Source organism: Protopterus annectens, chromosome 13.part0 (genome assembly GCF_019279795.1).
Source record: "Protopterus annectens isolate FY-2018-M chromosome 13.part0, PAN1.0, whole genome shotgun sequence".
NCBI classification, from domain to species: domain Eukaryota; kingdom Metazoa; phylum Chordata; order Ceratodontiformes; family Protopteridae; genus Protopterus; species Protopterus annectens.
This window is the reverse complement of record NC_056747.1, coordinates 634825559-634853522: the sequence shown is the minus strand read 5'-3', so window position 1 is coordinate 634853522 and position 27964 is coordinate 634825559. Positions and strand designations below refer to the sequence as shown.

The 27964-nt window shown below is 44.3% G+C and overlaps 1 protein-coding gene across 3 annotated transcripts in view; it reads left to right on the top strand.

The window, feature by feature from the left end:
- The window catches only part of MRM3 (mitochondrial rRNA methyltransferase 3), a 185483-nt gene that overhangs the window by 136775 nt on the left and 20744 nt on the right, over positions 1-27964 (top strand). The window lies entirely within an intron of this gene.

Genomic DNA, 27964 nt, shown 5'->3' with positions numbered 1-27964 from the left:
TTCACTCTGGAAAATCTCCCACATCATCCCTCTCTTCAAAGGGGGTGATTCTTTTGAGTATTCTAACTACCGCCCCATAGCGCTGCTATCTCCTATTGCTAAAATAATGGAGAAATGCATCCACAAACAGTTACTTAGTCACCTCCTAAACAATAATCTCCTCGCAAACTGCCAACCTGGATTTCGTCCCTACCATAGCACCACCACAGCCTTATTATCCTTTATTGACTCCATTAATAAAAAACAAAATAATAACCTACTTTCATCAGCATTCTTTGTCGACCTGTCAAAAACTTTTGACATGGTGAACCACCAACTACTCTTACATCGCTAAAAATCTCTTTCTCTTGACAGCATTGCCTTAAACTGGTTTACCTCCTATCTTCAAAATCGGAAACAAGCAGTGTTATGGAACACCAATCTTTCCGAACTTCTGCCCACCACTTTAGGAGTCCCTCAGGGCTCCATCTTAGGTCCTCTTTTATTTTCCATCTTTATCAATGACCTACATCTTGTCACCCCTCTAACTACTTGTATTCAATACGCTGATTATACCACCATCATTTGCTCTGCCACCACCCAAATTGACCTACACTCTCTTACCCAAAAAACATTTACCACCATAGAGCAATGGTTCTCTAATCACTGTCTCCTCCTAAACCCTAAGAAAACTAAACTTCTCCTCTTCTTACCCACACACCAATCCCCCTCTATCAACTTCTCTCTTACCTCTAACAATGGCACCCTTATCTCTCCTGATCAAACAACCAAACTTCTAGGCATAACTATTGACAACCTACTTAAATTTGCTTTCATATCAACTCAATCATAAAAGCAACAAATAGAAAATTAGGTTCTCTCTACAGAATCAAATCTTTCCTAACTCCTGAAGCAAGAACTACCATAGCTAGAACCCATCTTATCTCTACACTACTATATGCTTCCCCAATATATACTAACCTTTCTAAATACAACATCAATAAGCTTACAGCAGCCTACAATAACATTGCCAGATTTGCCACTGCCTCCCCATATAAAATACATCACTGCCGGAACCTCCGCTACCTAGGATGGCTAGAACTACCCCACCTAATTCAATACTATCAGCTTACCATAGCCCAGAAAGCCCTTCACCACCCTGAAAATACACCTATGCTCTCCACCCTTATAAAACCCTACAACAACCTAAAAAACCTTCGCTCATCTAATAAAACACTGATTCAAACTTCTCTATCAAAGAACACCGCAGGTGACTCTATATTTTCAAACTCAGTTGGTAAAATTTGGAATCAACTTCCTCCAGACCTAATAGCCCAAACTTCCATCACACTGTTTAAAACTAAACTAAAACACTTTCTAACCAACCACTGGCTATGCTCATGCAACAACCCAAGCTGATCTTTACAACTCCTCACATCTCCTGCATCCTTTACACTTTCTCCCAGCTCCACTTTTTTTCAGTGTTTTCATTTCTACTAGAAATGCTGTCTCTTATCTATCAACTATACTCTTTTCTACATTCTATTGCTAACTTTTAAACATCCTAATTTCTGCTGCTTCATACTACACATTCCAGTACTTAAGTATCACCTTTATCTCCTATTACCTATCTGTACTTCCTCATATTGTGGTTTAAATGCCTTGAGTATTTTTGTTCTTGAAATGCCCTATGTATTGTGTATATGCTTTGTGTGCTTGAAATGACTTATGTATTGTGTTTATACTTTATTTTTATCGTGTATTAGATAGCGGAGCTTTTCTCCTCGGGCCTCCACTGAAAATGGACATGTATCCAGTTGGACTAGCCCGGTTAACAAATGTAAAATAAAATAAAATAGATATGGCTTTGAGGTCTAGGACTTAATTTGGAACTCCCTATGCTTAGGACCATCTTTACTTCATACCTCCCTTCTGGGAGAGCTTGGAACTCTGTCTTGGGGGTTACTGAGGATGGACTCACTCCTGTCAGATGGAAAAATTATTTGCTTGTGATCCTCACTGATGGCATAGAGGGATAAAGTTATCACTATGGCCAAGGTGACCAAGTATGAGTAGTGGATCAGGTGTTTGATAGTACAGGCATGGGGGATGGGTGTACCTATCCTGGAGGTGGAGTGTGAGGGGCACTCCTTTGAGCTTTAGTAAAGGGTGGAGTTTGGAAGGAATGCTAGGACTGAGGGATGAGAGAGAGAGCAGAACAGGCATAGATACTGTGTGGATCCAAAGCAGTGCACATGTTCAAGCAACTCTTGATTACCTACCCAGTCTGACATGCTAATATGTTGTCATGCTAGGGAGGGTATTAGAGCTAGGAAAAATCCTGGTTTCTTTTAGGATGATGACACTATTCCCAGTAGCTCAACTCTTACTTCCAAGGATTAAAGTCGAAACTAGAGAAGCATAGCCCTTGCCCTGGGAGAATTTAATGGGTCAGTTGAGTGAGCTGGGAGGAGGTTTGATGGTCAGAAGAGATATTGGCGCAAAATAGTAGGTCTGTAAAAGTGGGCCCATCTTTTCTCCCTACCTTGATCTTTGTGGTCTGCTTCCCTTGTCTTTGGAGAAGGGAGTTGTCACACTGCATAATGGGATAGAGGAAGAGCAGTGTAACCTGAGAATACTTGGAGTCCAGAGTAGTCCTCATGGCTGCAACTTTAGTTCCGGAGGTTACTGAGGATGGATTCACTCCTAGAGATCAAATGTTATGGTAAGTACTTAACTTTTTTAATAGAAATGTATATATTGTTGATGGGAAATATTTACCCTCTGGATATGATAAACAAAACAAAATACAGTTTTGTAAATCATCATATCCCCTTCATGGTCACTTCAAGAATATGGTCTCTTCCTTTATTAAAATTATGGTTGTTTATCATATTGATCATTGCTGCAGTAGCCTTAGCTATATGGGGTTGTATCCTACCTAGGATGCAACGGCCAGCCAGCTTCTATAGCTTCAGGGCACCTTTCACAAGCTCAAACCATTAGACCGCTTGAGATGAGCTGCCTAAAAATACAGGTTTGAGCACCAAGCCAAGATCGCTCATCTCTGGGCTTTAGAGGATTGATGGTTGACTTGTGCTGTTTCATTGCTGGGCAGAAAACCTTCAACATTTAAGTTTATTCTTGAAAAGTACTTTCCTGGTTAGGAAGTTATTATTATTTTTTTTTTAAACTAGGAGTCTGTGTTTTAAGACTGTCTTGAGACTTAACTGTACTTTAAACAGCAGCACTTTTTCCTGTCAGTTTTAAAAGTAGTTGAAAACCTTTTTTTTCTGGGGAGAAACTGTTAACATACTTTACCTGCCTCAAACTGTAAAATAAAATTGCTTTTTACTCTCTGTTGGGGGAAAAGTGATTTTTTTAAACTTCTACTGGCTTACCTTATTTTTCACAGTGATAGGGTTATTTTACACAGTAACCCCTCTTTTATGCCACAACTGGTCTCAGAATTCACTCTCAATCAGTATATTAACCTCCCTGTGCTCTTCCTAGAACCTAAGAATAAGGGGAGAGGATACGCCATACTTTGGATGTACACCAGCAGCTCAGGTACTACAGTGATAGAATGAAACCCTTCAGGAAGGCTGAAAGGCTTTTTCTTTCCTACACAGAGGCGAAGGCTCAACCTGTCTCTAAGCAAACCATTGCATATTGGTTGTATTCTGGTATTGTTTTTTTCTTACACCCACTATTACAAAGTGAATCCAGACAAGGGAAAAGACACATTTTTATAGATTATTCATCTCCTTCTCCTAATTACCTTCTGTGGGGTAACACAACGGCTAATTCCTTCTTGGCATGACTAGCTCCTATCTTACACAGCAGAGTTCCTTTAGTGCAGTAATTCTGCCTGGCTGGTACTGGTGCAGGAGTAAAGCTTTGCAGCCATCTGTGCTGACTGTAGATGAAACCAGCTGTTCTTTTCTTAATGCCCAATATATGATGTCCTAGGTAAAATGCATTTCATCTTAAACTTACATTCGTATAACAAACCTGTGTGTCAAAATCCCTTTCTTTATAGGGCTTTAGATTTTGTTTCTCTATCTACTGCTTCTGTCTTTCTCATTTTGAAGAATATACATCATGCATGTTTGGTATTCCTGGGAGTCATGTTGTTTGATGGATTGGTTTTCTTAAGTGCAAACACCTAAGCGTTTAAGCAGGGGTCTCTATCTTATTAATCCTGCAGCTAGAGTTCTACAAAATCAGATAGTTATGGATGTTTAACATAAGAACAGATCTGTCAGTTGAGTTCTCCCCGATGAACACCTTACTTCTCTCTGCTTTGTCTTTTAGATTCCTTTTGGGACTGGCTTTTTACATTTACATTAAATAAGGTTTAAGCAACCCCCAGCACCAGTGCTGCAGAGCAGAACTGAAGCATAGCCTATTTGGCATTCCACTAGGGACAAGGAGGAGGGTCCTTTGATAGTGAAGTTTTATTCTTTCAAATTTTAACATATTTATTGATTTGTAATTACTGATGGGTATAGTAATTTACTTAGAAATATATAAGTATGTCCAATGACCAATCCTTACAGTTTGTCGCTACTTCAAACATTATACAGTAAAAGAAATTGTAGGCATTGGTGCTGTGTTTAAAAAGGGTGCCCATCTTTGTATATGTCTTTGTTATTTGCACTTTCTCCAGAATCCAAGAAGCAAGGAGAGATGTTATATTATGGGAGTAGTGTTAATAGCGTGGGAAAGTTTGTATGCAGAGTAGCCCTGGTTAAGTCCAATTGGTTCTACAGTGGTAGTTACACTCACAAATATAGCTTTATGGTAAGCACCTATAACTTTTGTTTCTACCAAATTTCAGTCTGCCATCTCATAGTTACTATCTTGTATTGAGAAAGTCAAAGAAAAGTTTCCTAGGTATATACTAGGCTAATGACCACCAGAACCCTTATAAGGCTAGTTGTGTAACATAACCTAGTTCTATCCCTATGTATCCATGGGCATTTATTCAGAGGGGGTATGTTAGTCAATTTCTGGAGGTTATGTGGGGGTATGTTCATTTAGGCATAACCACCTCCTTCTGTCTATCAGAGACATGGGGGCCAGACCCGGGGTAAATTTCCGATTTCCTATCCATTGGTCAAGGATACACTTAAATAGGGTTATGCATGGACTGTGCTTCACATGGATGGTGAGCCTGTTCTAGAGGTGGGGATCTTCTAAGACACCTGTCTGTCTCCCCAACATGTTACTTGTGTCACAAGCAAAATTAAATTCCTTTGGTCTAGTGGATGTTCTTCATGTTTCACTGTTGCAGTCATCACCTGTGGGTTATCCCTGCTGTGGTAGCCTTTGGCCAGCCCGAATACCTGAGTTAGTGTTTTTCTGCGTCAGCTGCTGTCGCTTGTAGACTGACATCAGGTCGTCAGTGCTATAAAGCAAGGCAGCTGACACCATTACATCAGTCTTTCTTGCCGTGGAACCTGTAGCAGAAGCAGATGTTCATCGTGCGTACAGCTGCAGTCATAACAGATGGGTTCTCCTGCCATCAGGCGGGTCCTCGGTCGGCCGAATTCCAAAGTCTAGGTCCAGCGTCGGTTGTCGTCACTTTCTTTCCTGACATCAGTGCGACAGGGGTATATAAGACACAGCCGACGCCATTTTCTTCAGTCTTTTTTGCCACGCGGTGCCCGAAGCAGAAGCAGTTCGCAAGTGCCAGTCGGCCAGCTCCTGAAATTATGAAAATTTGGAAACCGAAGTCTTCTTTAAAGCTAAGTACCCCGTTGGGGAAACTTTTCTTACCTCAAACCGATGTCAGACAAAGTTAACAATTGTATTTCTTGTGGGTAGCAAATACCGCATAAGGATTTCCATTCCCTCTGTATACCTTGTTTAGGCCCAGACCACGACGTCTCGGGCTGTCGCTTTTGTGCTACTTTCAATAAACGCACTATTAAGCGTCGGGCAGAGTTCGCCCAGCACTTTTTTGGTAAAGCTTTTGATTATAAAATGTCGTCGGAGACTCCGACTACAGTTTTGTCCAAAAACCGCAAGGACAAAGACCGACACGATGCCAAAACCGACTACACGTGGTCCGGTTCTCAGCGAGGTGCCTACGCAGCCCCTGACTACCGACGACACTTCTCTGGTGGTGTCTTCTGTAACCGAGACCGCAGGTGCCTCGGCCCATACCCTGACTACAGCTACCGAAGCCACTGTGAGTGTTGAGCCTCTTAATGTGGACAGGTCCACTTCCACCCATGGTGTCTTCAGACCCTCATCTTCCTTTTCCATAAAGGCCTTTACTAAGTCCAAGTCAGCCATGCATCCCAAGAGGCCTGTTGCACAGGGCCCATCTCCAGGTTCCATGCCTAAAAAGCAGATGCTCAAAATGGCTGAGGATTTAATTACTCTTGTCAGGGGTTCCCAACCCCCTCCGGACAAGAGACCCAGAGTGGAGGAAGATTCTCCCTCTTCTGACCAGGGCTGCATTATTTCAGAACATTCTGATGAAGAGGAACACTCGTACTCCCCTTTTGAAGATTCTGATGGAGAGCAGTCCATTCCTTCTGTATCTCCCCCAGAGGATTTCTCTTTCGGGGAAACCTTGCATACCTTGAGGGAACACTTCCATTGGGAAGGCCAAGATTTTTCAGATTCCAAGAAAAGACTTAGGGAATTTCTTTTGCTACCTCAGCACAGACCTCTGGTGATTCCTCCTGTCTTGGACATACTTGATGATGTTTACTCTGAGGCTTGCCTTAATCCGGATTCCCTGCCCCCTGCCCCAGTCAAGCCTGATGGGTACTACAGAGTTCCTAACTCACACCAGTTTCTTTACAAAAGCCATAATGCTGACCCTGAAACCATTTCTCAAGGCCCCAAGGGAATGAAGGCCTCTACTGCTAAGAATCCATTACCTTCCGAAAGAGAGTCTAGATCCTTAGAAAGGTGGGGAAAAAGGTATATACCTAGGCCACCCTAGCCATGAGGGCCTTAAATTGTCAGTTCCATATGCTTAAATATCAGCAGTTTCTGTTATCACAATTAAGGAATAAAATGTCACAACCTGAACAACCACATTTGAAGGAGTTGCAGGATATGATGCATAGTGCAGAACAAGTGGGTAAATAAACCTTACAATGTGGCTATGATGCTCTAGAGGCCTCAAGTAGAGCTGCTGTTACAGGATCACACATTCGTAGACATGCCTGGCTTAGGGAACAAACCTTGCCTGATCATGTTAAAGCTAAACTACTAGATGCTCCTTTACAAAAGGATGTATTATTTGGTACTAATGCTGAGGAGATACTACGGAAAGTGGAAGAAAAAGCTAAATCTATGCAAACTGTCAAAGCTTTTCTACAGGTACAACCACCACGTTTTATCAGAAATTGGCCTTCAAAAAACTGGTCCTTTCCAGCCACGGACAAGCCCCAAAGAGGTAGATACAGGCGCACAAGGGGCAGAGGACAATCTCAAGGATCATATAGAGGCAGACAATGGCAAACTCCAGCACCAAGAGGTGGCGAAGACAGTGCACAACAATACAGGAAACCAACCCAATGACTTTCCCCTTTGCATGCCAAGCAGGTCTCAGCTGGCAGCACCCTTGGGAGGAAAGCTGGCATTATTTTCAAAAAATTGGCATATTATCACAACAGACAAATGGATCCTGGACATTATAAGCAGCGGCTACAGATTTCATTTTCACACTCTTCCAAAAATGAGAGGCATGCCGAACCTGCCACACAATCAAAAGACAGAGGCTCAAATACAAATTTCAAAGCTCATAGACATGAAAGCTATTCAAGAGGTACCTACTCACAAACAAGGTCAAGGTTTTTATTCCAGACTATTCCTGGTACCAAGGAAGGGAACCGATTGGAGAACCATTTTGGACTTATCCATCCTAAACACATTTCTACTCGTACCAAAATTCAAGATGCTCACCTTACAGCAGCTTCTTCCCATGCTGGGCAAGGAGTCTTGGCTGGTAACATTGGACCTCAAGGAGGCATACCTGCATGTCCCAATCAGGCAAAGCTGCAGAAGATACCTCAGATTTCTTGCAGGTTCAATCCGCTAGCAATTCTCTGCATTGCCCTTTGGCTTATCTACTGCGCCCAGAGTATTCACGAAATGCCTGGCATCAGTAATTGCCTACTGCAGACTTCAAGGGATACAAATTTACCCTTATTTGGACGACTTCCTGATCCAAGCGGACAGCAAACACATACTTCTGGAACATCTGGCTTATGTAACACGGTTATTGAATTCTCTGGGATACACAGTCAACAAAGACAAATCCAGGCTAACACCATCTCAGAAAATAACTTTCCTGGGTGCCAACTTGGACACAAACACCCAGATGGCCTATCTTACGCCAGAAAAACAGGGGCAACTAACTCAGTACTTCAAAATACTAGCAAATTGAAATACTAGCAAATTGTACCAGGCTAACTGCAAGGAAAATCCTGCAGGCTCTGGGCTTCATGGCATCTTGCATTCTTCTAATCCCATGTGCAAAGTTGCATATGAGGAAACTTCAATGGTACCTAAAAAAAACTATGGTCTCAACACAGCCACAGTTTGGAAACAATAATACCACTAATCCCATGTTTGCAAAAGGAATTTCTATGGTGGGCCCAAGCATGCCAAACAAACACAGGTCTACCATTCTGCAAGCCTCAAGCAAATCAAGTCATCACAACAGACGCCTCAGACTACGCCTGGGGGCACACATGACAGACAGGTGCATTCAGGGCAAATGGTCCCAAAAGGAAAAGCACCTTCACATCAATCAAAAGGAAATGCTAGCAGTGATAAATGCAATTACAGCTTTCAAGGATCTCCTGCATCCAGGGCAATTATTGATAAGAACAGACAACACCACAGTAATGTGGTACATAAACAAACAAGGAGGAACACATTCATACCCCCTGTGCAGGCTGACCATGTCACTTTGGAACTTGGCTCTGGAATGGCAAATCGAACTTCAAGCACAGTACCTGCCAGGGTTGGAAAACACGCTGGCAGACAATCTAAGCAGAATTATGACAGACCCGCACAAATGGAAGTTGCATCCTCAAGTGTTTACAAATATAATCTAAGCGTGGGGAAGGCCAGACATAGATCTCTTTGCCTCCCACAGGAATCATCAATTGACAAAATTCTGCTCAAGGACATTCCATCCAAAGGCCTGGAGAGTGGACGCCCTTTCTTTCAGTTGGGCAGCACGGACAGTTTACGCCTTCCCACCTTTGCCTCTTCTGCCCAAGGTGCTCTTGAAAGCAAGAGCAGACAGACCGAAGATGATACTGATTGCTCCAGACTGGCCAAGTCAACACTGGTACCCACTCCTGAGGAGCCTAACACATTCTCCTCCCTGGACCCTACCTCTAATGCCTCTTCTACTGACTCAGCACAGCTACAAAACTCTTCACAGTCAGCTGAAAACACTCAATCTGGCTGCATGGAAAATTCCTTAACACCACAACAGACCCTACTCTCCAAGGAGGTGCAGGATGTCATTTTGGAGGCCAGAAGGCCATGTACTAGAAAGGCTTACTCCGCAAAATGGAAACGGTTTTGCGCTTGGAATGAGAAAAAAGGCCAGGATCCTAGAAAACTGAATTTGCCTCAGATATTACAGTATCTAGCTGAGCTGTTGAACAGTGGACTTTCATTTTCCTCCATCAAAATCCATGCCTCAGCCATTTCTGCAGAATACAACACTGATCCACCCTTATTCTCTCACCCACTCTTAAGACAGTTCCTCAGAGGGGCTAAGAATATAAGACCTCCAAGGAAACAACCAATACCAGCCTGGGATCTTAATTACATTCTAGAAAAATGAACTTTTCCTCCCTTTGAACAAGCTGCCTCAACAGATTTGCAATATTTGTCCTGGAAAACAGCTTTCCTTCTGGCAATTACCTCAGCTCGTAGGGTTTCGGAACTACAAGCCCTCATGGCTGTGCAGCCCTTTCTCATCTTCCATCAGGACAGGGTTTCCCTACGAACCAACCCATCATTTATGCCTAAGGTAGTATCCAGGGTGGCTTTAAATCAGGCCATACACTTACCTACCTTTTACCCCAATCCTCAAAACAAAGGGGAAAGGCTGCTACATTCCTTAGACATCCATAGACAGCTACGTTACTATTTGGACAGAACAAAGCCTTTCAGGAAATCAGAACAACTCTTTGTGTCCTATGCTGTAGGAGCTCAAGGGAAGCCAATTTCCAAACAGACAATTTCAAAATGGATAGGCCACTGCATACGGTTTTGTTACTCCTTTCATGGTAAATCTGTACCTGCAGGCATCAGATCCCACTCCACAAGGGCCACAGCTACCTCTGCAGCCTTCCTCAGAGGAGTCCCTACCAAAGATATTTTGGAGGCAGCCAGTTGGAGTTCTGTGCATACCTTCACTAAACACTACCACCTACCTTTATACTCCAAAACTAGAGCAGGCTTTGCCACTGCTGTGTTGCAGGGCATTCTGGCTCCTCCCAGTTCCACCTAGTGCCTACCACCCTGTGCGTAGCTTTGGGATTCTACCCATCTGTTATGACTGCAGCTGTATGCACGATGAACATAGTACAGTTTTGTACCTACCATAAATGTAGATGTTCGAGTGCTAATACAGCTGCAGTCCAGGTTTCCCTCCCTCCTTCCCCTCTGGGTACAGACCTAGTGGCTAACTCCTCATCTTACAACTTGATTGGGTTATCCTTCTATGATTATTTGCTTGCAACTACTGGTTTTTGATTATATTGCAATGCATAATTATAGATTATATATATATATATATATATATATATATATATATATATATATATATATATATATATATTTTTTTTTTTTTTTTGTATATATTGCCTTCCTTCTGGGGGCACCTGGCATCTGGGGCAAGAAAGACTGAAGAAAATGGCATTGGCTGTGTCTTGTATACCCCTGTCGCACTGACGTCAGGAAAGAAAGTGACTACAACCGACGCTGGACCTAGACTTTGGAATTCGGCCGACCGAGGACCCGCCTGACAGCAGGAGAACCCATCTGTTATGACTGCAGCTGTATTAGCACTCGAACATCAACATTTATGGTAGGTACAAAACTGTACTTTCACAAGTGTGCCGGTCAGTCACTACCAGAGCTCGGATTACAGCTGAAAACGTCTAAAGCTAAGTACCCTTTTGGGGATCCTTTTTTCTTGCACTAATCGATGTCTGTAAAAGTTAACAAGACTTCCATTCATACTGCGTCACTTGTTTAGGCCCACACCACGATGTTCCCCTGTTGCCGGTTTTGTGCCCTCTTTAACGCGAGACCCATTTGTTATAGAGCTCTTATTGTAGACAGGTATTTTCTTCTGTCTTCACAATAGTCGTCCGTCAGCCAACTATCCGTAAATATTCTGAAAAAACTTAGGGATAAAGATAGAAACAGATCACACAAGACTAAGCCTTCCGACGACTCTACCGCTAAGCAGGTCATCAGTTCTCCAGAATTCAGTGAGGTGCTTTCCGAGCCCCTGATGCCCAATACGATATCTATACAGACCTCTACCAAGACCCTTTCGGAGTCTGGTATGCCACAGAAATCTTCTTCGTCTTCGAGCCTTTGGTTGTCTCTGCCTTGGTTGGCTCCAGAGCCGCAACGCAGGCACCAGCTTCCAAAGAGGCCTTTCGCACTACTGACTCTAGACAAAAAAATGATGTCTTCTCATCCAACTACCGTTTCTCTCAGACCGATGGATACTCTTAGGCCTAGAAGCCAGACCACTCCTAGAAAATCTACCTCTAGCCACCATCTTACTCCTGCTCCACCAACCCAAGCCCAAATGCTTAAGATGGCGGGGGATCTTATCTCCCTTATCAGGGGCGGGGGATCTTATCTCCCTTATCAGGGGCAGTCAGGCCACAACTTCTAAAAGGAAAAGACACCCTTCTCCTGAACTAATGAAAGAGCAGAATTCTGAGGAATCTGATTATTCAGATTTTGAAGAGAAACAACAACCTCTGACTGCTTATGAGGATTCAGATGCAGAGGAATCCATTCCTTCTGCTTCCCCACCAGAAGATTTTTTTCCTTTGGAGAAGCCCTTCACACCCTCAGGGAACATTTCCACTGGGAATCTCAGGACTTCCCTCAGTCTAAGAAAAGGCTAAGAGAGTTTCTAGACCTGCCCCAGCACAGACTCCTGGCCATCCCCCCTATCTTACAAGTGGTGGATGATGATTTCCATGAATCCAGCTTAGCCCCTGATGCCCTCCCACCTGCTCCCAGTAAACCTGATAGGTATTACAGAGTACCGGATTCTCACAAATTCCTATACAGAAATCCTGCTGCAGACCCGGAGGTCATTACACAGGGATCTAAAGGAGCTAGGGCTAGTTCTGCAAATAATCCTACTCCTCCTGACAAGGATGCCAGAGCTGTGGACAGATGGAGTAAAAAAGTTTACACCTCTGCAACCTTAGCAATCAGAGCACTCAACTGCCAGTTCTATCAACAACACATTTTGGAGCTATTAAAGCAAAAGATTTCTACCTTTCCTGACAGTGCCAATTCTAAAGAGTTAGCAGATTTACTGCACTCTACTTGTCAGGTGCAAAAACACTCTTTATACTGTGGATGTGGCACACTAGAAGCCTCAAGCAGGGCAGTAGTGTCTGGATCTGTCATTAGGAGACCTGCATGGTTGAAGGAGCAACCTCTCCCTGATCATGTCAAGTCTAAATTAATTGATGCACCCTTGGATAAAGACCGCTTGTTTGGAGAAAAAGCAGAAGAGGTGCTTAAAAAGATCGAAGACGAAGCAAAATCAATGCAAACAGTAAAATATTTCTTTCAGGTTCAACGTCCTCGATTCAGCAGGAAATTTCCCTCTAAACACTGGTCTTTTTCTGCACCTAGCAGACAGGGGCAAGGTAAGCCCCACAGGGACAGACCACCCAGGCCCTTATCCCAGGGACAGCAGAGAACCAGTGGACCACTTCCGCCCCAAATGCAGGGGGTTCTAAGCCATTCCTCTATGACAAAAACTCTCAATGATTGCTACTCCCCCCCCCTCCTTTCACCCACCAAAAGCTAGGAGGAAGGCTGTCCCTCTGCAAAGAAAAGTGGCTGTCTGTAACAAAAGACCAGTGGGTCTTAAAGATAATTTTTCAGGGATACAGATTCACTTTCAGCGAACTCCCAATTCACAGAGGGTACCCAGACTTGCCTCCAAATCAGTGGGCAGAGGCATTAAAACAAGTCCAAACTCTCATATCCCAGGGGGGCAGTAGAACCTGTTCCCACAGATCAAACAGCCAAAGGCTTTTATTCCAGGCTATTCCTTGTTCCCAGAAAGGAGGGCACTTGGCAACCATCCTGGATCTATCCATTCTGAACACCTCCCTGGTGGTCCCCAAATTCAAACTTTGCAGCAGCTACTGCCTATGTTGACAAAAATGCCGGGTTAGTGACCCTAGACCTAAAAGATGCCTACCTCCACATCCCCATAAGGGAATCCTGCAGGAAATTCCTGCTCTTCAGAGCAGGCTCACAACACTTTCAGATCTCTCCGCTTCCCTTTTACTTATCTACTGCTCCCAGGGTATTCACCAAATGTTTAGCTCCGGCCATAGCATTTTGCAGACAGAGAAATATACAAGGTTTACCCTTATCTGGACGACTGCCTCATTCAGGCACAGTGCAAAGAAAAGCTGCTCCAGGACCTCTGCTTTGTCAAAACCCTCCTAACTTCCTTAGAGTTCACCATCAACGAGAAGAAATCAAAGCAAACCTCCTCCAGGAGTATCATTTTCTTGGGAGCACTGCTGGACAGAGCATCCCAAATGGCCTTCCTATCCCCGGAATAGCACAGCTTCCTGCCTCTCTACTTTACCCAGCTGGCATCCAAAAGTCACCTCATGGCAAGAAAGTTCCTGGCATCTTGCATCCTTCTAATTCATCTAGCCAATCTTCACATGAGAAAGCTTCAGTGGTATCTAAAGAACCTTTGGTGTCAACACCCAAAGCCTCTTGAAACCCTCTCACCCTCTGATCCCCCTTTATAAGGGCCGAATTTCTCTAGTGAACAGGGGCCTGTGCCAAGAACAAGGGTCTCCCTTTCATCCTCTGCCCTACTGGGGAGACCATCACTACTGACGCCTCAGACATTGCTTGGGGCGCTCACCTAGTACCAGGGAGTATCGCCAACTAGCATGGAAGGTGGATGCCTTGACCTTCCCCTGGAACTCCCTCTTCATATACGCATTCCCTTCTCTGCCTCTTATTTCCAAGGTACTGATCAAGATAAGGGAGGAGGTACCAAAGGCCTTCCTTATTGCTCCAGATTGGCCCAGACAGCATTGGTACCCTTTGCTGTGCAGCCTGACACCACAGCCTCCCAGGCAGCTTCCCCTGGTCCCAGACCTCTTGACTCAAGTGGCGGGGGGGTGCTGCACCCAGACTTGTAGACTCTCAAACTGTCAGCATGGCTAATACTCTAAAGGCAAGCAAGGGGCACCTGTTAAGCAAACAGGTCCTCAACATTATCGCAGAGGCCAGAAGGCCCAGCACCAGAAAATCTTACGCAGGGAAATGGAAAGGATTCTGCTCCTGGAGCCAGCCCAGAGGGGCCAGTTCCTCACAACCTTCTCTCCCTCTTATCCTGGACTATCTAGCAGAGTTGCTCAATAGTGGCCTCTCCTTCTCTTCTGTTAAATTCCACACCTCAGCCATTTCATCTCATTTTGATACAGACCAGCCCCTGTTCTTACATCCTTTCATTAAACAATTCCTCAGAGGGGCTTCTAATATCGCACCTCCCAGAAGGCCATCCACGCCAGCCTGGGACCTGAATTATGTTTTGGAAAAACTAACCTTACCACCCTTTGAACCTGCTGCTTCAGCAGAACTGAAATACCTCTCCTGGAAGACTACTTTCTTACTAGCTATCACCTCAGCCAGAAGGGTTTCGGAACTTCAGGCACTGATGGCCATTGAGCCCTTCATCATTTTCTATGCAGACAGGGTTTCCCTTAGGACTAATCCCTCCTTTATGCCCAAGGTGGTATCTAATGCGACTCTCAACTGAGCCATTCATCTGCCCACCTTATTCCCTAACCCTCAAAACAAGGGGGAAAGAATTCTGCACTCAACTAGACATGCACAGACAGCTCCAATATTACCTGGACCATACTAAACCCTTCAGGAAAACAAACCAACTTCTTGTCAGCTGTATCCATTTCTGCTGCAGATTACATGGGAAACCACCCCCTAAGTCTATTTGTACCCATTCCACTAGGGCAGCCTACACTTCCACATCATTCCTCAGAGGAGTTCCCACCAGGTACATCTTAGAAGCTGCCACCTGGACCTCAGTCCATACCTTTACAAAGCATTACCACCTTCCTCTTTTCTCTAAGGCTAGGGCAGGGTTTACCTCTGCAGTTCTGCAGGACTTGCTTACCCATGCCTAGGTCTCTAACTAATCCTTCCACCCCTCTCTTCAGCTTTAGGAATCCTCCCACAGGTGATGACTCCAACAGTGAAATACAAAGAACGTAGTACAGTTGTGTACACTTACCATAAATGTAGATGTTTGAGTGTATTCACTGTTGCAGTCCTGGTTTCCCTCCCTCCTTCCCCCTTATATCCTCTTTCCTTAGAGAGACATAAGCTTCTTAGGGTGTATTTTTAACCACCAGAACCACTTTGCCATATTTCCTTGGGCTTCTGACTGGTTAGGGCAAGAAAAACTGATGTAATGGCATCAGCTGCCTTGCTTTATATCACGTCAGTCTACAAGAGACAGCAGCTGATGCAGAAAAACATTGACTCTGGTATTCGGGCTGGCCGAGAGCTACCACAGCAGGGATAACCCACAGGTGATTACTGCAACAGTGAATATACTCGAACATCTCCATTTATGGTAAGTCTATACAACTGTACTTTCTGACACTGTTTCTTTTGCAGAAGTGCAAAAGGTCGGTCAGAGATGGATCTAAAGATGCCTTGTATGCCAGGCATAGATTGGCCGTTAGTAACCTGTAGGAGACGAGTTTAGAGATGGGGCTTTAAGGTGATCTGTATAGGGCAATGTGTGTATGTGCTGAGATTCTGGGTAAGGAACCTTTGTGGAGATTCCAGTTATTGCATATGTCTGGTCAGGTACATGCTGAAGGGGACATTATACTCGGTGGTGGGTTTGATAAGGGCCAAATAAAGTTGCCTTTGACTTCCTTGGAGCTGTATGCCACGCCCTTACTTAGTTGGGCGACATAGAATGATTTTCTTACTGCCTTGTTCACATGTTGGTCAAAGACCAGATTACTGTCTACATATGTTCCCAGATCCCTGACTACTGGGTCAACTTTTGGGTGTGTCTTATCAATGGAGTAATTAGCTTGGGTGGCAGTTTTCACAAAAGGTACTGTAGTGCATTTCTTGGCATTGAGTTTTAATCCATGACTTGGGCACTAGTCATTGTCTGTGTTAGACCTTCTTTTAAGGTGTTTGTGTCCTGGGAGGAATCTATGATTCATAGCAGGTTACTAGGCTAACTGCCCTAAAACCATTACATGCCTAGCCATATTTATTCCACGTTGCCCCAAGTGTCTGTGGTTAGGTGAGTTAAGTTTGCAGAACTAAGGGTCTATTGTAGTTAATACTAAATTCCTCTGCATCACCCTAGGAGTGAATTTGCTGTCACCCATTCATTGATCTAGATTGTGTTTGAAGAGGGTCTGGGAGGGGCTCTGTTTCACATAAATTGGAAGCTTGTTCCAGAGAAGTGGCAGTCACTGGGAGATGTATGTATCTCTCCAGCATAACCTTTTCATGTCAGAGGTTAGGTTAAGATCCCTGGAGAGAGTGACCCTCCTGCAGTTTGATAGCTCCCAATTAACAGCCATCTCTTCAGAATTGGCCAGCCAAAGGCCCTTGATATTTGATTCTACTTTGAGAAGTAGATGCTGAATAGGAGTTGTCCCAGCATGGAGCCCTGAAGGTAACGTACTAGTGACCAGCCTCTTAGTGAAGGTGTTTTCATCAATACTGACTTCCTGGGTCATGTCTCAGCCAGCTGGCAATCCAGTGAGGTTTTATATAGGGGTTTATGTCCAGCTTGGTGAGTTTATCAACTATACTGTAATAGGCAAGCCCCATCCTCCCAGTTTCTCTCTACTTGAGTAACTAATCAAACTATTTTTGTCTGGGCTGTAGTTAAGGCTTTTTATACCTGTATGCCACCAGACTGACGGGCATTTGTAATTTGTCTACATCACTATGCCGCTGTGGTACGGCGGTAGCATTGTTACCTCACAGTAAGAGGATGTCCTTCAAGGATGCATCTGCAGTCCTAACAAATGGGTTGTCCTGTCGTCAGGCAGCCCTTCGGTCGGCCGGATTCCAAAGTCTGGGTCTGGCCTCGGCTGGTGTCGCACTTCACCCGACGTCATCTCTGCTGGTCTTCGGGTATAAAGGCATCAGCCGACGCCATTTTCCCCAGTCTTTCTTGCCGCGTGGCGCCCGAAGCAGAAGCTGTTCACAAGTGCCGGTCGGTCAGATCCAGAGATTACTACTACCGAATACTACTTCGAAGACTTCTAAAAGCTAAGTACCCCATTGGGGACTCTTTCTTGCCTCAGCCGATGTCAGAAAAAGTAAATAACTGTTTAACTTAAATACCTCATAAAGATTTCCACTCTTACTGCTTACCTTGTTTAGGCCCAGACCACGTAGCAGCCTGTTTAGCCTGTGCTTCTTCAACCGAGCGAGGGCCGGGTCGGAGTTTGCAGAACAGTTTTTGGTCAGATTTTGCGTACATTATGCCGTCGGATCCTCCGACTTCTCAAATTGTTAAAAAGCATGAAAGACCGACACTCGCGGTCCACGGTTTCGACTGAAACCCGGTTAAGCAAACCGAGTGTCTCGGTTTCGGCGAAACCGAGCAACGGGTCAATCTTCAGCGAATCCATGACTACTACCGAGGCTCCTGCTACCCTAGTTGAATCGGCCTCTGAAGTTTTGCCTACTAATGTGGTCCCTCTAGAATTATCGGACACCATCCCTTTGGATGTCTCTACCCCAGCACGTGGTGCTGCTAGGCCTCCTGCAGCCATGTCTATTAAGGCCTTTGCCAGGGCTAAAGCAGCCAAAACTGCTAAATCAGTGCCTGTTAAGCCCCTCACACAGGCCCAGTTCCAGTTCTCAAATGCTTACTCTGGCAGAGGATCTCATCTCTTTAATAAGGGGATCCCAATCTCACCCAGACAGGGCCTCTCAGCCTCCAGAAAAGAGACCTAGAGCAGAGCCCCAGAGCCAGTGTCCTCAGATGATTCTTCTGATGATTCAGACATTACAGACCATCCAGAGGCTCCTTTTTCTACTTATGAAGATTCGATGCTGAAGAATCTATTCCATCTGCCTCTCCACCAGAGGAATTTTCCTTTGGGGAAACCTTACATGCCATGAGAGCAATTCCAATGGCAGGGACAAGATTTCTCAGATTCAAGAAAAAGGCTTAGGACCTTTCTACACTTACATAACATAGGCCCTTAGCTATACCTCCAGTTCTGCCTGTTGTGGATGATGCATTTAATGATGTTTGCACTGCTCCTGATACCTTACCTCCAGCCCCTGCCAAACCCGATAGGTTTTACAGGGTACCGGACACTCATCACCACCTATACAAGGCCCCACTTGCAGATCCTGAGACTATCTCCCAGGGACCTAAGGCAGTAGCCGACCTCAGCAAAAACCCTCTCCCTTCTGAAAGGGAATCCAGGTCCTTAGAGATGGGGTAAAAGTTTACACCTCTGCTACTCTCTCAGCTAGAGCTTTGAACTGTCAGTTTCATATGATCCAATACCAAGAGTTTATGCTTGATCAGTTAACTAAGAAACTGTCCTCTGATGATTCCTTAGATAAGAAATATGTTTTAGAAATGGTGAATAACATTCAGCAGGTTAGTAACCATTCTTTAAAATGTGGCTATGATGCACTGGAGGCTTCATTTAGATCAGCCATGACTGGCACAGTTATAAGAAGGCATGCATGGTTGAAAGAACAGGTCTTGCCGGATCATGTTAAAGCAAAGCTGTTAGATGCTCCTATGGATAAGGCCAGTCTATTTGGTTCTCCTGCCCAGCAAGTAATGAAGAAAATGGAAGAGAAGGCAAAATCTGTACAAACAGTTAAAGATTTCTTACAGGTTCAGCCCCCAAGGTTTAGCAGGAATTGGCCTTCCAAAAATTGGTCCTTTCCAGACTCCTCTAAATCTCAGAGGCAGGAATAGACGTTCCAGAGGCAGAAATCAATCCAGAGGAGGTGCCTACAGAGGACGCCAGTGGCAAGGCAATAACCAGCGAGGCACAGACACAACCACTGCAACAGGACAATCACAGTGACTTGGCTCTGACACCGCCTACCAGGGAACAATAGCAGCACCCTTAGGCGGAAAGTTAGCCTTATTTTCAAAAAATTGGCACTATATCACAAAAGACAAGTGGATTTTGCAGACTATAGACCAAGGCTACAGGTTTCATTTCCACACCTTACCAGTAAAAAGAGGAATGCCAAACCTACCTCCAAATCAGAAAACAGAAGCTCTAAAACAGATAGCTCAATTAACAAAGATGAGAGCTGTGGAAAGAGTACCACCAACAGAACAGGGCAAAGGATTCTACTCCAGACTCTTCCTAGTACCAAGAAAAGAGAAAAGTTGGAGACCTATTCTCGACCTGTCTGCCTTAAACACATTTATCATTGTTCCAAAATTCAAAATGCTGACCCTACAGCAACTTCTTCCCATGCTGGGCAAGGAGTGTTGGCTGGTAACTCTAGATCTCAAGGAGGCATACCTGCACGTCCCCATACGACCAAATTGCAGAAGATACCTCAGATTTCTTGCAGGATCAGAGCATTATCAATTCTCAGCATTGCCCTTTGGCTTATCTACTGCGCCCAGAGTATTCACAGAATGCCTGGCATCAGTAATGTTCATTGCAGGCTACAGGAATCCAAATTTATCCATACCTGGACGACTGCCTGATACAAGCGGACAACAAAAGCAAGCTGACAAAAGACTTACAAAGAGTCATTTGCTTACTACAAGCCCTGGGATACACAGTCAATTTAAAAAAGTCAAGACTAATACCATCCCAAACAAGGACATTCTTGGGTGCAGAATTGGACACAGTAAAACAGATGGCATTCCTAACTGCAGAAAAACAAGAACAACTCCCTCTTTACTTCTTGGCATTAACAAAGCAGAACAAACTAACAGCAAGGAAAGTACTGCAGGCCTTGGGCTTCATGGCATCATGCATAATCCTGGTCCCCCATGCCAGACTGCATATGAGAAAACTACAGTGGTACCTAAAGAATTTATGGTCTCAACACAGGCACAGCTTAGAAACCGAAATACCACTAATCCCATGCCTGAAACAAGAGTTCCTATGGTGGGCTCAAGCATGCCTGTCAAACCCAGGCTTGCCCTTCCACAACTTTCAAGCAAGCCAAACCATCACAACGGACGCCTCAGACCTAGGTTGAGGGGCCCACATGCTAGACAAATGCATACAAGGATTATGGACCCCAGATCAACTGCACCTGCACATAAATCAAAAAGAAATGCTGGCAGTAAAACTAGCAATCCAGAATTTCAGACCATTCCTCAAAGAAGGCCATTTGATGATAAGGACAGACAACACCACAGTCATGTGGTACATCAACAAACAGGGAGGCACTCATTCATACCCCCTATGCCGAATGACTCTGGACCTATGGAATATGGCTCTGAGCTACAACATTCAGTTAGAGCCAATATTTGTACCGCGGAAAGAAAACATCCTAGCAGACATGTTAAGCAGAACTACCTCGGATGCTCACGAATGGATGCTACACCCGGACATCTTCAAGGCCATCACACAGAAATGGGGAATGCCACAAATAGACCTATTCGCATCCCCACTCAATCACCAGCTCAAGAAATTCTGCACAAGGACATACCACCCACTTGCATGGAAGGTGGACTCTCTATCCTTCAGTTGGAAAGGCCTGACAGCATATGCATTTCCACCTCTTCCTTTGATGCACAAGGTACTACTGAAAATCAAAGAAGAGCGTCCAAGGATAATTCTGATAGCTCCAAATTGGCCAAGACAACACTGGTATCCATTGCTGAGGAGCATGTCTCGGGGGAGAACGTGGACACTTCCCCTGATGCCTTTGATGTTAACTCGGAACGACTACAACATCATGCATCCAAATCTAAAAACTCTGCAACTAACTGCCTGGAACATTACATAACAACAACTAACCCAGATTTATCCCAAAGGGTTAAAAGCATTATCCTGGAGGCCCACAGACCTTCTACAAGAAGGAACTATGCAGGGAAATGGAAGAGGTTTGTCATTTGGAGCACTGAAAGAGGAAAAGATGTGTCAAAGATAGATATTGCCAACATCCTGGAGTATTTGGCAGAGCTTCTCCATACAGGCCTGTCCTATTCCTCCATCAAGATACATGCATCAGCTATTTCTGCAGAATACAGCTTCGATCCCCCTGTCTTCTCACATCCTCTACTCAGGCAGTTCCTCAGAGGAATCAAGAATGTTAAACCTCCTAGGAAACCACCATTACCAGCATGGGACTTGAACTTTGTGCTAGAAAAATTGACACTCCCTCCATTGAACCAGCAGCAACAGCAGATCTTCAACACCTATCCTGGAAAACTGCTTTCCTACTGGCAATTACTTCAGCAAGAAGGGTTTCGAACTACAGGCCTTAATGGCAGTACAACCCTTCCTAATCTTCCATCAAGATAGAGTATCCATGAGAACTAATCCTACATTTATGCCTAAGGTGGTATCCAGAGTGTCTCTAAACCAGGCAATCCACCTACCTACCTTCTTTCCCAATCCACAGAACAGGGGAAAGACTGCTGCATACCTTGGATGTACATAGGCAGTTCGCTACTACCTGGACAGAACCAAGGGCAATAGAAAAACTGACCAGCTTCTAGTAGCCTATGCAACAGGAAGGGAAGGAAAAGCAATTTCCAAACAGACAATCTCCAAGTGGATAGGAAATTGCATAAGATTCTGTTACTCCTACCATGGAAAGCCAATTCCACAGAACATAAGACCTCACTCTACAAGGGCTACAGCCACTACCACAGCTTTCTTACGAGGGAGTGGCTACCAAGGACATTATTGAGGCAGCTACTTGGACCTCCGTGCATACATTTGCCAAGCATTATAACTTACCTCTATACTCTAGATCCCGAGCAGGGTTTGCCACTGCTGTATTGCAAGGGATCCTAACTACACCATAATTCTTCTTCCTCCTCCCTAGTTTGGCTATGGTATTCTACCCATTTGTTAGGACTGCAGATGCATCCTTGAAGGACATAGTACAGTTTTGTACCTACCATAAATGTAGATGTCCGAACAGGATAGCATCTGCAGTCAGATTACCCACCCTCCTTCCTCTGTGGTATTCCTAGGGTATTTACCCTCCTAATAGCTAGCTGGGGGGGATCTCTTATGGTGTATTTGTTTGTATATATGTACATACATGCTTATTGTTTGTGTTTGCCTACCTTTTTTTTGGAAACATTGGCATTTACCCAAAATTTAGTTTTCCAAGAGGGCAACTGGCATCTGGGGCAAGAAACACTGAGGAAAATGGCGTCGGCTGATGCCTTTATACCCGAAGACCAGCAGAGATGACGTCGGGTGAAGTGCGACACCAGCCGAGGCCAGACCCAGACTTTGGAATCCGGCCGACCGAAGGGCTGCCTGACGACAGGACAACCCATTTGTTAGGACTGCAGATGCTATCCTGTTCGGACATCTACATTTATGGTAGGTACAAAACTGTACTTTCTCCCGTTCGATTTTTGGCTGGGCTTGGGAGTGCCTTTTGTGTGGAGTCTGCATGTCCTCCCCGCGGTTGGGTAGCGTGCGAAAGACATGCGTGCGTAAATGGGCATGCCTTCATTGAAGGTTGAGCATCGAGCAGGCACCTCTGCATTTCATAAAAATCTACTGCCAATCATTAGCAGACGGGAGTTCCACCGTGGCGACCTCTTACCGGGAAAAGCCGAAAGACAAACAACAACAACTGGAGTGGTGTATTGTGTTGAATGCCTTAGCCAGGTCCAGGTAGGCAGTAGGCACCATTTTCCCTTTTCCTTTGCCTTGGTGACCTCAAGGAAGTTCACCAGGTTTAAGTAGGCATGACCTTCCCTTCAGAAAGACAAACTAGGTTGGGTCCGGCATCTGAAGGTTGTATATGGCTTTGAGCATTTCCATGATAATTCATTCCATGGCTTTGCATTTACTAGTCAGGCTGATAGATCTGTAGTTTCTGGGGTCAGTTGTTGGTCCATGCTTGTGAAGTGGAATAACAGTTGCAGTCCCCCAATCTTGTAGTACAAAGCCTGTTTTGTGGCTAGACTTGAAAAGTGACTCATGTTCCTGATAAGTCATGTTTCAAGTTATTGTCTGGCCCATTAAGGTTGTGTTTTTGGCCTTGGTGAGCGCCACTAGGACCTGCTCCCTGTTGAGCGTTGGAGGGGGGGGGGGGGTATGCAAGCAGGTATTTCATAGGGAAAGTGGGTGGGTGCAGTTTCAGCTGAATTTGTTAGCCAGCAATTTTACTATGCTGCTGTACTCAGTGAAGGTGTTACTAATGACCACAAGTGTGGCACAATGATGTGTGCTGCCTTTGAAGTTTCAGACATAGCTATAGAAGGCCTTGTTATCTTTAGCTTGTGAGGCTATCTTGACCCCATAATTGGCATTGTTGGACTTGATTAGTCCTCATATTTCTCTGTTTACTTTACAGAGTTTCTATCATTATGGGAGTTGCTGTTCCTGATTTTATGCAAGACTTTTCCTTTTGTTGTATATCCTACTAAGGTTAGGATTCCACCAGTGTGGTTTACTTTTATAGTTTGTTTTGGGCTTGCTTCTTGTAGGTGTAGTAGACTCTATGCAACCATTTACACAGCTGTACAGGGGTTCTCTTTACAATTCATCATAGGTTGCTGTGAATACTGGGTACCAGAGAGGACGTGACTGGGGGGGAGGCAGCGCTGTCTCATATTGGTGAGTACCAGGTCCAGTATGTTTGAAGCCAGGGGCCAGTAAAATGTGCCTTTAGTATTGTGTTTTTCAGTAGGATTCTATACAGTTCATTGTATGCTTGATGCTGCAGATGCAGTTGTCAGTACTGAGGCCACTGGCACTTGATTATTTTTAAAGAGCTAAGCCAGGATCTCCTAGATAACCTCCATTATAGGTGAAGTGCTTTTTTGTAGGCCCACCTAGATCATCACCGAGGACCGTCATAAAAGGGATGAAAGTATTAACATTGAGGATGTGCATAAGTTATCTCCTCCTTCCTTTGCTAAACCTTCTTATTCATTTAAATAGCAGTATGAGAAAGCAGCCATATGATAGATATGTGTCTGCTGAGTTCCTAGTCACCTTTGCTTTCCACTTCTTGGTCCTCCATCAGAATGTCCTGTGAATGACTTCTTCCCAGTCAGTCCCTCAGAAGAAGTCCTATTCAGACAGCAATACAAGGAGGACAGTTTCTGTGTTCACCCCAGGCCAGAGATTCATTATGCAGTACAGATGAGTTCTGGACCACATCAGGGTCGTATTAAAACTGTCAGGCTGCTTTCATAGCATTCTTCACTTGCCAGCCTTTGTTTGAGTAGCTACTTGCTGTAGAAAATATTGTTCCATAGGAATGGGATTATTTTGCAGTCATTTTCTTGTTCCCAAGACTTTTGGTAATGGAGGCAGAGGGTCTCTTACTATTCTTAATTTAGAGTTCCAGTCTTCACATCAGTCCTTTGAAGTTTGACATGGTCATTCTTCCAAGAATTGGACATCAGTCCTCCTGCAGGAGTCTTGAATAATGTCAGTAGACAAGATGAATGCTTACTGGCACATCTGCATTTGGAAGTATACAGTATATTCCAGTCCTTTCCTTTATGTGGGCAGCACTTTAGTGCACATTACTTCTCTTTCACTTTCTTATACTCCCACATTCACTATCATTGTGTTAAAGGAAAACTCCACCTTAGAACTCAAAAAATGTTTTTTCCTTTGCATCTTTGTTTTCTGAATATTTTAATACCTCAAAATTACTCCAGGTTCATAGGTAGGTACTAGGCTATTGGCCCTAGGGCCTATATAAGCCTAACCAAAAAGGTACCCTGGCTTTCGCCACCCAAGAAAATTATTTCTTTTATAATTTTAATCTGTTTCCCAGAAAATGGCGGATGATGGGGCCTGCCTTGGTAATGTGATATTGGTTTCTTGCTTTCCTTCCTTCTTCCCAGAATGCATTTCAAGTCTTTTATACAAGTCATGCTAGACATAAGGAAGTGGTGGTGTTAAGATAGAATGTCAGGACTGTGAAGCACTGTCGTCTAACAATCCTTCTGTAACAGAGCTACTTCTATGTTTCCCTGACTGAGCTTCATTTGTGTCTGTCAGAGCTTGTTCTATGCTATAAATAGCTGTTAGCTACTTATAGCAAAAGAAAGTAGGTAAATAGGAGGCTTTTGAAAAAGGATTCTTCTGTAGTTCTAAAAGAACTGACAGACCTTCCCCCATACTCTCAAGCTGAAAAGTGAAAACTCTCACTGCAGTAAATGATCCTTGCTGTATAGTGTGCAGGTGACAAGTAGTATTCAAAAGGACTCTGAAGTAAGTCTGTCTGCTACTCCCCAATGCCTTCATTGGGAAGTTTTTTTCTCGGTCATAAATGATGCAGAATTAAAGTGTGCTTTACTAGTTCCTGATTATTTCTGTCATGTTCACCCCCTTTATTTCTATTTCATGTTTCTTTATACTTTGGTATCCTGGAAAGTGAACTGGTCCCAGGACCCTTTTCAGCTATGACTCTGGCTACACTGGCAAAGGTAATAACAAGTAATAAATGCATACAAAGAAAAAAATACTGACATAAAGGCAATGACAAAGACTGCATGTATGTGTGACAGTGAATATGTAAAACAGTAAACAGTTACTAAAATGTATACATTAATTAACTTTGCTTTGTTAACTTTATTATAAATAATGAATTGTATGTACCCATATTGCACAAGTCACAGTGCTGTACGATGTTACTGTCCTCTAAATGACTAGGAATCAGCAAGTGAATGATGTTCATCGTGTTTCACTGTTGCAGTCATTACTCTTGGGTTATCCTGCTGGCAGGCTACCCGCAGTCGGCTTGATTTCCAAAGTCCTGATCCGGCATCAGCTGTGTCGCCTCTTCACTGACGTCAGTGCACCAGGGGTATAAAAGATGCAGCCGACGCCATTTTCTTCAGTCTTTCTTGCCGCACGGTGCCCGAAGCAAAAGCAGTTCACAAGTGCCGGTTGGCCGACTCCTGAGATTTTCGAAATTGAATTTCAGATCCGAAGTCTTCTATAAAGCTAAGTACCCCGTTGGGGAAACTTTTTTTTGCTCCAGACCGATGTCAGAAAAAGTTAACAATTGTATTTCTTGTGGGAAGCAAGTACCTCATAAGGATTTTCACTCTTACTGTATTCCTTGCCTAGGCCCTGATCACAACGTTGCTAGCTGTCGGTTTTGTGCTAGATTTAACCAACACACTATTAAGCATCGGTTCGATTTTGTCTTTCATTATTTTGGCTGAAGATTCAATTATATAATGCTGTCGGAACAGCCGACGACCGGAGTTTATAAAAAGCTCAAGGAAAAAGAAAAGGACAGGCATCCGAGGTCCAAAACTGACGAAGAGGCTGCCGCTAAGCCAGTCGCCGGTTCTCAGTGAGGTGCTTTTGCAGCCCCTGGCGCCCACTACCTCAGAGCCACAGGCCGCTGATGACTCCCACGTGGAGTCAGCTAGGCCTCTGGATACTCAAGGTATTGGACTCTCGGAAACTATTCCCTCACATGGGTCCAGAGCCACTGAGCAGGCATCGACTTCTGAGAGTGTTTTCAGACCTGCACTGTTATATATAAAGCCTACTTCAGCTACCAAAGCAAAGACTAAAGCAGTACTAAGGACAAGGAAACAAGTACAGCATTCTCCTGCATAGACTAACATGCCTAAAAAAACAGATGCTCGAAATGGCCGAAGACGTAATTACTTTGATCAGTGGTTCCCATCCCTTTCCTGACAAGAGGCCACGGCAAGAGATAGAATATGAATCATCTGATCAGGTTTCCATTTCATCTGACTCCTCTTCTGAACAGGAATACTCTCTTCCTCCTTACGAGGATTCTGATGCTGAAGAATCTATACCTTCAGCCTCACCGCCTGAGGATTATTCTTTTGGGGAAACCCTGCATACCATGAGGGAGCATTTCCACTGGGAGAGCCAAGATTACTCTGAATCTAAGAAAAGGCTCGGACTTTCTGCTACTTCCTCAGCATAGACCCTTTGCTATTCCACCTGTTCTAGACATTGTAGATGATGTATTTTCAGAGTCCGGCCTGACCCCTGACTCTTTACCCCCTGCACCTGCTAAGCTAGACATATACTACAGGGTCCCGGATTCTCATAAATTCCTATATAAAAACCCCGCTGCTGACCCAGAAACTACATCTCGGGGTCCCAAAGGGGTCAAAGCTTCCACTGCAAAAAACCCTGTCCCCTCTGATAGGGATTCTAGGGCATTGGACAGATGGGGGAAAAAGTTTACACTTCTGCTACCTTGGCTGTAAGGGCTTTAAATTGTCAGTTTCATATGCTTAAATATCAGCAGTACTTAATGCCACTGCTTAAACAGAAAATGTTGACAAATTCTGAATGCTCAGAGAACAAGGAAATGCAAGATTTATTGCATGCAACTGAACAAGTGGGAAAGCATACTTTGCAATGTGGTCATGATTCACTGGAGGCCTCTTGCAGGGCCGCTGTTACAGGTTCTGTTATTAGAAGGCATGCTTGGTTGAAGGAACAGAATCTGCCTGATCATGTTAAAGCAGAATTATTAG